Source organism: Trichomycterus rosablanca, chromosome 12 (assembly GCF_030014385.1).
Source record: "Trichomycterus rosablanca isolate fTriRos1 chromosome 12, fTriRos1.hap1, whole genome shotgun sequence".
NCBI lineage: Eukaryota > Metazoa > Chordata > Actinopteri > Siluriformes > Trichomycteridae > Trichomycterus > Trichomycterus rosablanca.
Window position 1 is genome coordinate 13,306,212 of NC_085999.1, and position 11,453 is coordinate 13,317,664.

Consider the following 11,453-nt stretch of genomic DNA (forward strand, 5'->3'; position numbering starts at 1 on the left):
GAGGAGAATTAGACAACAACAACCACAAACTGTTAAGCAGCTAAAGTCTTATATAAAGCAATAATGGGCCAAAATTTATTTATTTTTTTAATGCATTTTCTCCCTTTTTTCTCCCGATTTTTGTGAGTCCAATTTATACCCAATTGCGTTATGCTTCCTCTCCACTGTAGCTGACCTCTGCCTTGATTGAGGGGAGCAATACTGTCACACACCCCCTCCGACTTGTGTGCGGTAGCCGACTGCATTTTTTTACCTGCACGAGTTCATATGCAGATCAGCTTTGTGCACGGAGAGCCACACCTTGATCAGCATTATTCCTTGACTCTGTGCAGACGCCATCAACCAGCCAGCAGAGGTCATAATTCGTTCACTTATGAGGAGTCCCTATCTGGCTTGTCCTACCCTATGAACAACAGCCAATTGTTGTTCATGCAGCCGCCCAGCTCAGTCGGATGGCAAAGCTGAGATTCGATACAATGTATCTGAAATCACAACTCTGATGTGCTAGTATGTTTTACCACTGCGCCACCTGAGCAGCCATAATGAGCCAAATTACACCTGAAAAAGTGCAACAGTTATTAAGCAAATTATTAAAACGTGTATTATAAAACGGATAGTTCCGGTCCTAAAATCTGATTGGCTGAGCCGCGTTCGAAGCCGTTGTAAAATCCCCGATAAACTCACACCTATGACCACCTCACATCATTCCATATTAATACGCCACTGAAAAGAAAAATTTAATGTTATTTTCGCCCTCATGTTGCCTAGCAACACTGTTAATCGAACTATTTTGCGTCGCGGAAGAATGCTTTATTGTAAGTTTATACACAATAAATACATTTATGAATTAAACATTGTTGTATTTATTATATTTTATGTTGACCGCCGTTTTATAAAAGCAATAAGCCACTCGAGACTCCGCTTCGTGTCGTGCCAAAAACGTCATCCCCGTGCTAAAATCACAGTAACGTACGGCCTCTCGTGGCTTATTGCTTTAGTTAATAGTAGTACATGATGGTAAACATGCCAAACATTTTTTGAGTTTGTTGCAGGCCTATGTGTTTATACTTACAGAATACAATAAATTTGATCAGTGAAAACACCAGAAATCTTTTCTCGTTTTCAAAGATTCAAAAGAATTAATCACTAACTTGCTTTGCCCTTTGCACCCTCTATTAGAAAAGATTTATCTATCCATTGCTGCAAACACCAATCAATCCATCTAACATTTCTATATGTATGGAGCACCAGTGTCAGATGATAATTGTTTAATGTTTCTTTTTGTTGAGAAACCCCCTCACAGGAAATGTAGATGCTATCGGAGATTAACACTAAAGGTAGTCAAATAGGCAGCGTTGAACGAATAGGTTCATTTGACAGATACAATCTTATGATATCCTAAAATCCACCAAAAAATATCATGCATGTCGAATTTTTACAATAAACTAATACAGACAAACATAATGTATCTGTATGCATCTGAATGTACTTACACATCTCAGAATATAATTTGGAAAGGATTTGTTGCATAATCTGTAACTGATACCCTGTGTGTATGATGTGTGTGTAATGAACAGGAAGCAGTTTGCCAAAAAGGTCAAGTGTTATCTGCTCTGACAGTTGTAGTTTGTCAGAGGAACAGATGAGGATGTAAGATAGGGCAAATATTAGGAGGAAACTCCTGTCTGTAGTACAGTACATGTCTAAAATAAAATCTTCAAAAATGCTAGAAACAGCTACAATAGCAAGTTCCAGGTCAGCTCAACATTATTTACAAAGATATAATACAACTGTGTACTTAACTACAAACAAAAATAAAACAACATAAAATATTAAATATTACTAGAAGTAACTGAAGTCACTTAGCTTCATCAGGGTTTTCTTCACAGCACTTTTAGCAGTATGCATTGTTATCCTTATCATTATTTATTCTATGTACTTACAATAAATTCCAAAGCCTTTGTTTGTAGATTATACAGGGTGTCCCAAAATGAACTGACATTTAAATTTTTTAATAAAACACATTTTTTATTTGAACATTATTTGAAGACATGGAGGTTATGTATGAAACAAAACATTTGACAAATGACCGCCTCGACTGTGGCAGCACATGTTCACTCTTTTGATTAAATTGCAATGTTGTGTCAAATTTCTTCTTTGAGGTCCTCAATGGATTGTGGTTTGCTGGTGTACACTTTATCCTTAAGATAACCCCAAAGAAAGAAGTCTAACGGCGTCAAGTCACATGATCTTGGCAGCCAGTTCACATCACCACTTTTAAAGTGAATTTGTACAATTTCTACGCGTTGTCCAATTGTGTACCTTTTCATGCTTTAACCTCAACGTTTACTAATGACAGAAATTTAAAAATCTCGAACTCTGGTTTTGCTGCGAAAAAATGGCGGCAAATTTTAAATGTCAGTTCATTTTGGGACACCCTGTATATGACCTCCGTAAATGCAATATATAACTATACAATGTGCAATATAGAACTCTTAAATAACCGTTCGGTGCAAAAACTCTGCATTGCTCCTGGCACCAAACACTTTACTTTACTACTCTAATTTACACTTTAATTGTATTTTTTTTTTACTTATTATTTAGCTAGATTTTGTAGCTTAAGTATTGTACTTAATTGTAATTACTTTAATTAAGCATAGGTGCTTAAGTGTAGTTTCCTATATCCAATATCCTATCCTACCCTATATTCAATATCTTATCCTATATCCTGTCCTATCCTATCCAATCCAATATCCTATCCTACCCTATATTCAATATCCTATCCTATATCCTGTCCTATCCTATCCAATCCAATATCCTATCCTATCCTATCATATCCTATATCCTATATATTCAATATCCTATCCTATATCCTGTCCTATCCTATCCTATCCAATCCAATCCAATATCCTATCCTATCCTATCCTATCCTATCCTATCCTATCCTATCCTATCCTATCCTATCCTATCCTATCCTATCCTATCCTATCCTATCCTATCCTATCCTATCCTATCCTATCCTATCCTATCCTATCCTATATCCTATATCCTATATTCAATATCCTATCCTATCCTATATTCAATATCCTATCGTATATCCTATCCTATACCCTACCCTACCCTACCCTACCCTACCCTACCCTACCCTACCCTACCCTACCCTACAAAGGTCAAGGGTGCACCCAATTATTGTTAAACTGCCTCAAAAATTATTGGATGTTATTAATGAACTATTTGGTATTTGGTAGTAATGAACTATATGGTCGCCTTTTAGACCAACCAGTCTTTAGACCATTTTAAGTAATTGAAAATGATAACACAGTTTTATTTTTTTTTGGCATTTAGTAACTATCTTGTAAAGAGGCATCTACCCATGTCAGTACGTTCAACCATAGTTCCTCCTGGCTGATGTCCTTCTGAGCCGTGACATGATATGGCTTGTAAGACAGTTTACTTTAAAACCTAAACATTTTTGTAGTTTTTATTATTGAAGAACCTTTGGAAATCAGTTCATTGCTTTAAAAGCACAAAGTGCTAATTTCTACAGCTCTTATGTTATTTTTATTAAGCTGATTCATGTTGTTAATTGACAATCTACCTAATAAAGTTCATGTTTGTAACTGTAATTCACTACAATGTCAGGCTCATTTTAAACAGGTTATCTCTGTTATTTTGGCCAAGCCCTCTACAAACATACCTGTACACCAACATACATCCTAGAATTATACAATCATTCATAATTCAAACATACAGCATTTCCAAAAATGAACACCTGAACAGTAAATGGCACGTTTATTAATACTCCTAATTTAGAACCCATTTTACAGTCTAACTATCTCATGCTTACCTATATTAATCTCTGTCTCGAACCATCTTTATCACACAAACACACTCATCCCTATGGAACATTAGCTTCCCTCTTTCCACTCATACTTTAGCCTTGTTATGTCTCACTTCTCTCACAGTCACTAAGGACCAGCTCATCCCCCCTCTATCAACAACAAGGCTTTCCCAGGTGAATCTTCTGCTATGTACTGTGTGTCTATGTCTCTCTGCACACCTCTTACCCACAATCCAGCATTATTGCATGGCCTACCTAAAATTAAGCTTTTAACAGCGTTTAACATTTCCATAACATTTTAACATAAAGAGCTTGTTATTGTATTCAGACATAAGTAAATAAGTCTGTATGACCTATACGGAAGTGAATAATACAGAAACAGCCTAATTTAGAAACACTCCTACACACATAATGCCAACAAAACCACACATACACTTGCAGACAGATAATAAATGATTAGTTTGTGAGCATGATGGAAGTTGGTTGCCTACAGCTGCACGCATGTGCTAGTGAAGCAGGTGAGAACCAGTGCAATACAACTGCAGCGCCCACACAGCTGAAAACCCACATGTATATATATATATATATATCACTTTGTAGTTCTACAATTACTGACTGTAGTTGATGTGTTTCTCTACGTACTTTTTTAACCTGCTTTCACCCTGTTCCTCAATGGTCAGGACCCCCACAGGACCACCACTGAGCAGGTATTATTTAGGTGGTGGATCATTCTCAGCACTGCAGTGACATGGTGGTGGTGTGTAACTCCTACTTAGTTGGTCCACCTTGTAGATGTAAAGTCAGAGACGATCGCTTATTTATTGCTGTTATTTGAGTTGGTCATCTTCTAGACCTTCATCAGCGGTCATAGGAAGCTGCCCACGGGCTGCTGTTGGCTGGATGTTTTTGGTTGGTGGACTATTCTCAGTCCATCAGTGACAATGAAGTGTTTAAAAAACCCGAGCAGTGCTGCTGTGTCTGATCCACTCATACCAGCACAACACACACTAACACACCACCATGTCAGTGTCACTGCAGTGCTGAGAATGATCCACCACCCAAATAATACCTACTCTGTAGTGGTCCTGACCATTGAAGAACAGCATGAAAGGGGGCTAACAAAGCATGCAGAGAAACAGGTGGACTACAGTCAGTAATTGTAGAACTACAAATATGGTATATGGTAAGTGGAGCTGATAAAATGGACAGTGAGTACATACATGTGGACACCTGCACATACATGTTTTTATACAGTCATGTAACAGCAACACAGTGCATAAAATCATACAGACAATGGTCAAAAGTTTCAGGTAATGGCCATAACAGACTGAAAAAGATATGAGAGAGTTTAAATGTGAAATAATCAAGGGAGCCAGATTTTACACATTATGGTGCAAAAACAAACAGACAAACAAAAACATCTAGTAAGTGGCAGATCTGTGAATTGTTCCCAGTAATTGAAGAGGGCAAATGCTGCATTTGATTTTTCTTGTAAAGTGGAGATGCCAATAGTTTGACCAAAAGTAAACTCACACTGCCAAACTCTTTTGGTGATTTGATTCTTTTAGTGAAATGTTGTGGAGGGTCTGTCCTGGTTTGGGGCTGAATTTCTGCCAGATGTGTTAGCAATATTGTCCAAATTTATGGGATTATAAATGCTGAAAAGTACAGACAGGTTTTAATTCATCATGCCATTCCTTCTGGAAAGCGCCTGATTGGGAATGGTTTTATTTTTTAGCATGATAACAAACCTAAGCACACTGCTAATGCTAATGTATTTGGAGAGAAAAAGGTGATAAAACACTAATAGTCATGGATTTTATAGAGGCAGTAAGGAATCACCTGGACGTAAAAATAAATAAAACACTGCCTAAATTTAAAGAATAACTCTGGAAAGTGCTAAAAGAAAATTGGTATCATATACTAAATGATTCAGAAAAGTTTAGGACAGTCCTCACAAAAGTGTTCAAGATGTGCTTATAGTGCCGAGGGTGCTCACATTAAATACTGACAGTAAATACTTAAAATTGAAGCTATTTGTGACTTTTTATACTATATACTGTATATTGTATATTTGATCATATACAGTATATTAATTAAACACCACTGAAAAAAACTAAATGTGATGTGGTTATTTCTTTAATTTAAATAAGAGATGCTTTCCCCAGCATGCATTTTAAAATGGTTGCCCTTGTTTAACCTCTGTAAACAGGAAGTTGTTCAAAAGTGTTTAAGGTCATGCCACAGACATCAAATATTGTGTTCTGTTAAATGTATTTCTGAAACACAGAGAACAATGCAGTAACACATCCCAGGTGCCAGTCCATTGTGGTATAATCTGTTTTCATAAATGTTAAAATTTTGTTAAACAGTCCTTAAAATGTTATGTTTAAGTGATTACTATTGTGTTGCAAGACAATGCTCAAATATATGCATAAGGTAAATTGGCTACTTTTCAAGGTCTGTTCCTGCCTTGCACCTAGTTTTTCTGGGTAAAGTCTGGCCCACCATGACCCTGACCAGAATGATGTGGTTAATGAAGATAAAATAATAACGTTTTTTTTTTTAAAGTTTTTACATCTATAATTAACTAATCATTTATGTTGAGAATACTATTAAGTAATTAAATAGAAATGCATGGCTATGCAGGAAATAAATTTATATACAGTATATTTTTGCTTTTAATAGAAACATCTGGAAAACGTGTGGGAAAAATGACACTAACTGAATATGCACTTACAGTGAGGCTTATCAAATGCTTGTGCAAATTACAAACAAACACAGTGTTGCTGTGGCAAAGTGAATCCATGTGCTGACTAATAATCCAGCTGTTGCATATAATGTGGTTTATAAGTATGATGTTAACCTCAATTGCAATAGATCAAGCATCCCATTGTCTCTGATGTCATTTCTCTATATAATCTTCTTCGCACCCAGCCTCTACCAGGTGTCTTACTCCACCTTGCTCCACAAGTTTTTCTCTATGAAACAATGACTCATTTTTGCAGAGCTGTGAGACAGACTGAGAAAGTCATGTGTACTGCTAGTGCTTACTAATTGTGTAGTGTTAAAACAGAACTTTGTGAAACTTAGGGCTGAGAGCAACCAAGAAAAAACAGTGGTGTAAAAGCTGTAGTCCAGCAATTTTACATCTTAAAAATACATCATGGTTTTAACTAAATCTGTTTTGATTACTTACTCATCCAAACAGATCCGCTGAGCTGCGGCAGCAATGTCTCAGGGGTTTGTTGTGATTAAGCACCCTTCTGCTCTTCTCCTGACTCCTCTTTCTACAGCCAGATGTTATTGTTTGTATACATGCAGTTCCCAACATCAGTCTAAACAATCACTACCAGCTGAAAGTTAAACTTCCCGGCTCTGCTAAGTGCGCTACCGGCCTCTCCAAACTTGGCCAGGAGACGCCTGGAGGCGCATTCTGTCACCCTGAAAGACGCAAAGAACGAAGCTCAGGAACCCTGCAGTGGCACAAGAGAGGAAGTCTTAGCTTGAATGTTTACATTTGAATATTTCAAACTTCATCTAATCAACGCTGCGCCTGGCCACAGAGCAAAACCGAAAACACCAAAAGCTGCGCACAGTGCGCCTGCAACCGGAAAACGCTTTCAACTGACAAAGCTGCACTCAATACTGTTAAAACTCATTCAACACTAATACAAGATAATACTACAACAGTGCATGGAGAGTAGTTAGCTTTGTCCATTAATAAACCAACCAAAACAATCATTTACGCATAAGCAATAACCAAATAACATCATAAATGATGTTCTAAATGAATAACAATAAAACTCGACTTAGTAGTTTGTTAAAATTCACTTTGTTACCTGTAATAAAAATAGAAGAATGCAATATTCCAACAAATGTCCACTTTTCCAGCTAATTCAGGATGCATGTTTCTGTAGTTAATCCGTTAGGTTACGCATTATGGTGCGTGTGCGCTTCTCTTCTGAACAGTAAACAGCATTAACACATCACACATGGCTGAATCCCGAAGCGCCCATGCAGGGCGGAGACACGTTCTACTCCACTACCAAATAATTCAACAATATTGAGACAAGACGCGTCTGTAGTTTACAGTTCAGAGCAAACAAAGAGAACAGTAATCGTATTAATGGAATAGTCCAATTTGCAGCCTTAGCACTATTTACTGCATCTGTATGTAGTACATGCCTGATTACCCTGAACAAGGTTTTCGACACTTTTTTTCTGTACTGAGAAAAGAACCCAAACACCAAAGAAGCAAAACATCAGTGTGTGGTCCTGAAAAAAACTATGGTGAGACACTTCTGGAGAAGTGTTTTTCTGTTCAATGTAAGTGAGTAAATGAATGAGTTACAAGCCACTGATATCCACAAATGATGAACATATTGCATGCACAGATGCAGTTATCTGCACAAAGAAGTCACACCAATCTTATTGTTAGATATTGTTTTGAAGTATAAATATTTAGTGTCTTATTAGTTTTATTAAATTATTTTTTAAAATATTTACTGTAAAATAGAGAGGCAAAGGCTTTAATCATGAACTGGTGTGGTATGAGTAAAATATATTTTTGTTTGTCAATGGTAAATACAGTGCTGTGAAAAAGTATTTGCCCCTCCACCAATTTCTTCTATTCTGCTTTTTCTCCAGTTTTTACCCAAGTGCGTTATGCTTTCTCTCTACTGGAGCTGACCCCCGCCCAGTTTGAGGAGAGCGAGACTGTCACACGCCCCCTCCGACACGTGTGCATTAGCTGACTGCATTTTTCACCTGCACGAGGCGAGTTCATATGCTGATCAGCTCTGTGCATGGAGAGCCACACCCTGATCAGCATTATTCCTCGACTTTGTGCAGATGCCATCAAAGTCAGCAGAGGTCATAATTTGCTTAGTTATGAGAAACCCGGTCCGGCTCATCCTACCCTATGAACAACAGCCAATCGTTTTTCATGCAGCTGCCCAGCCCAGACGGATGGCAGAGCTGAGATTCAATACGATGTATTCAAAATCACAGCTATGGTGTGCTAGCATGTTTTACCATTGCACCACCTGAGTGGATTTTCTTGTATTTTCTGCTAATTTGTTACATTTAAATGTTTCAGATCTTCCAAATAATTTAACATAAAGATAACACAAGTGAACACAAAATGCAGCTTTAAATTATCCATCCATTTAGTAAAAATAATGTATTTAAAACCTATATTACCATGTTAGCCCCTCCCAACCTACTAACTGTCCCATCCTTGGCAGTAAAAACTGCAATCAAATGTTTGCAATCTTTTACGTCTCTCAAAATGAATTTTAGCCTACTCATTTGCAGAATTATTGTAATTCAGCTACACTGTTGGGTTTTTAAGCATGAAATGTACGCAGAATATCAATGGGATTTCAGTGGGAAAGTCAGTGCTTTGACTCAGCCAACTCATGTCAAAACCTTAATTCTGTTGATTTTCAGGAAGGAATTTGAGCAGGTGTAAAACTGTGCTGCCTGGATGTACATTCATTGAGTGAAGAGAAAAAACAATTATGTTTTATTTTTATTTTGATGCAGTAATGTGCTGGGTAGCATAGAATAATGCCTCAGTACAATATAAGTGTGACTTTGTAAGGTCCAACGTAATCCTATTGTGTAGATGTGTTTATGGCAAATGCTCTTTTCTTTGTCAAAGTTTCACAATCCAGACAGAGCATGTGCAGCTTTTTTACCACTGAGACCTTTTACCCATATGAGCAAAAAAGAGAGTCACACCTGGGGAGGAAAATCATCACAGCCCTGAAACTAAGAAACTAAACGTGTGGGTAAAAGAGAACACAGATAGACTTTTAAGAAGCAATTACACTCAAATAAGTAAGCTCATTTGAATGCAGAGAAGGTTTGTAGGATGACAGCTGCACACCCGAGAGATTGCACTGTGTTAGCAAAGCCTTTGTGTTTAATGATGCCTGACGGTTTGTTTATATGGAGGCACTTCCATATGGAATAATATCTTAAGTTATGGTGTTATTATATTCCTACATATGAGGGTGCAGGTGCCTGTCCTATTCGTACAACATTATAATAAATCACGAGGGGAAAGTAGTCCTAAATAGTCTTTAAAATCAATAACAATGTTCACAGTCATGTATTGCTTTACAATGGAATACACACACACTTGAAAAAGAAAGAGGTTTTCATAAAAAGCTAAAGCACATTCCAGCATTTACTTCTTACATGGGTTTTTATATAACAGTCAACTCTAAATGTTCCACCAAAAGGAAAACAACAAATATTAGCTAGATCATCTAGAGTATGAAGCTGAAGGAAGTCTTTGCAGGAGATCTCTTGGTTACAGTTCATAGTGATGACTAACCTGGGGGATTATACATATACCCAAGGCAAACCTGTTAATACATGATATTCTGAACTCTCAGCCTCATGAGTGCATGTTCTCCCACCTCAACACCTAGGGGAGAGATCATGAACCTTTACTGGTATCCATGGTGACCCACCTAGAGACTGGATTCCTCTAGGTATCCAGTCAGGTGATGTCTTGGAGAGCAGAATGTGGGCTGCTTTCACAGATACAGAATGCATTGACTACCATTACAATTAAATTACTGTCAGATGTAATTTAGGACTGGGTGTAATCTGCGTCTGGAAGACAGCATAGCCAAACAATATTAACGCAGCAACTTTGGATATTCTATGTCAGTTTATTTTATGGCATGGCCTCCTAATTCCTTGTTTGTGACTACAGTCTGTGAATTCTCTGTGTTCATATAAATAGATATTAATAAGCAAGTTCAGGTCCAAAATTATTTGTACAAACAATTGTCTGTATTTGTCCATGAATGCTAGGGTAAAACAGAAAACTTATGCTGAGAGGATCAGATGATCAGTGGCCAGATGATCATTGATCCAGAAACCACCAAATACTTTGTTTGATCAATTATTTATTGTTTCCCCCTTTTTCATGGTCATGGAACTTATCTCTCTTTCTCGTTGCTGATGCCACCATCACCACTAAACAAGGAGGGCAGGAACTTTCACACGCCCCTTCCTAAATGCTCACAGCAGCCGATCTCTTCTTTTTACCTGGCAGGGGCGGGGTCTCAGAGCATGGTATTGAGTGTGGCATTGTTACAGTCAAAAGAGTTTTCATCATATAGATGTATTACTTGATTTGGGTCTAACTGTCTCCATAGACATAGACATATGGACAGTGGTAGTGTAGTGGGTAGAGCTTTGGGCTATCAACTGAAACTTTGAGAGTTTGAATCCCAGCTCTGCCATGCAGTCACTGTTGGGCCCTTGAACAAGGCCCTTAACCCTCTCTGCTCCAGGGGTACATACAATAACTGACCCTGCACTCTGACCCCAGCTTCCAAACAAGCTGGGATATGTGATGAAATAATTTTATTGTACTGTACATCTGTATATGTATATATGACAAATAAAGGCATTCCCTTTTGTACATAGAAGGAAGGCTCACCCAAAGTGATGAAATACTTCTTGATGCACAAGGGGTCAGTAAATGGTCTAATGGATATGGAAATTATGTAAATCATATGCAATCCCTAATGATGTGCTAAATATATAGGGTTGTTAGACAGTGCTATCTTAAAACACATTA

The 11,453-nt window shown here is 37.6% G+C and overlaps 1 protein-coding gene across 1 annotated transcript in view; it reads right to left on the bottom strand.

Moving 5' to 3' along the window:
• aff3 (AF4/FMR2 family, member 3) overlaps positions 1-7,130 on the bottom strand; it is a 30,452-nt gene extending 23,322 nt beyond the window's left edge. Inside the window, exon 1 of the mRNA XM_063006057.1 lies at positions 7,041-7,130. The gene's annotated coding sequence lies outside the window, so the exon portion shown is untranslated. The remainder of the gene's footprint in view (positions 1-7,040) is intronic.
• Between the last annotated feature and the right edge of the window lie 4,323 nt (positions 7,131-11,453).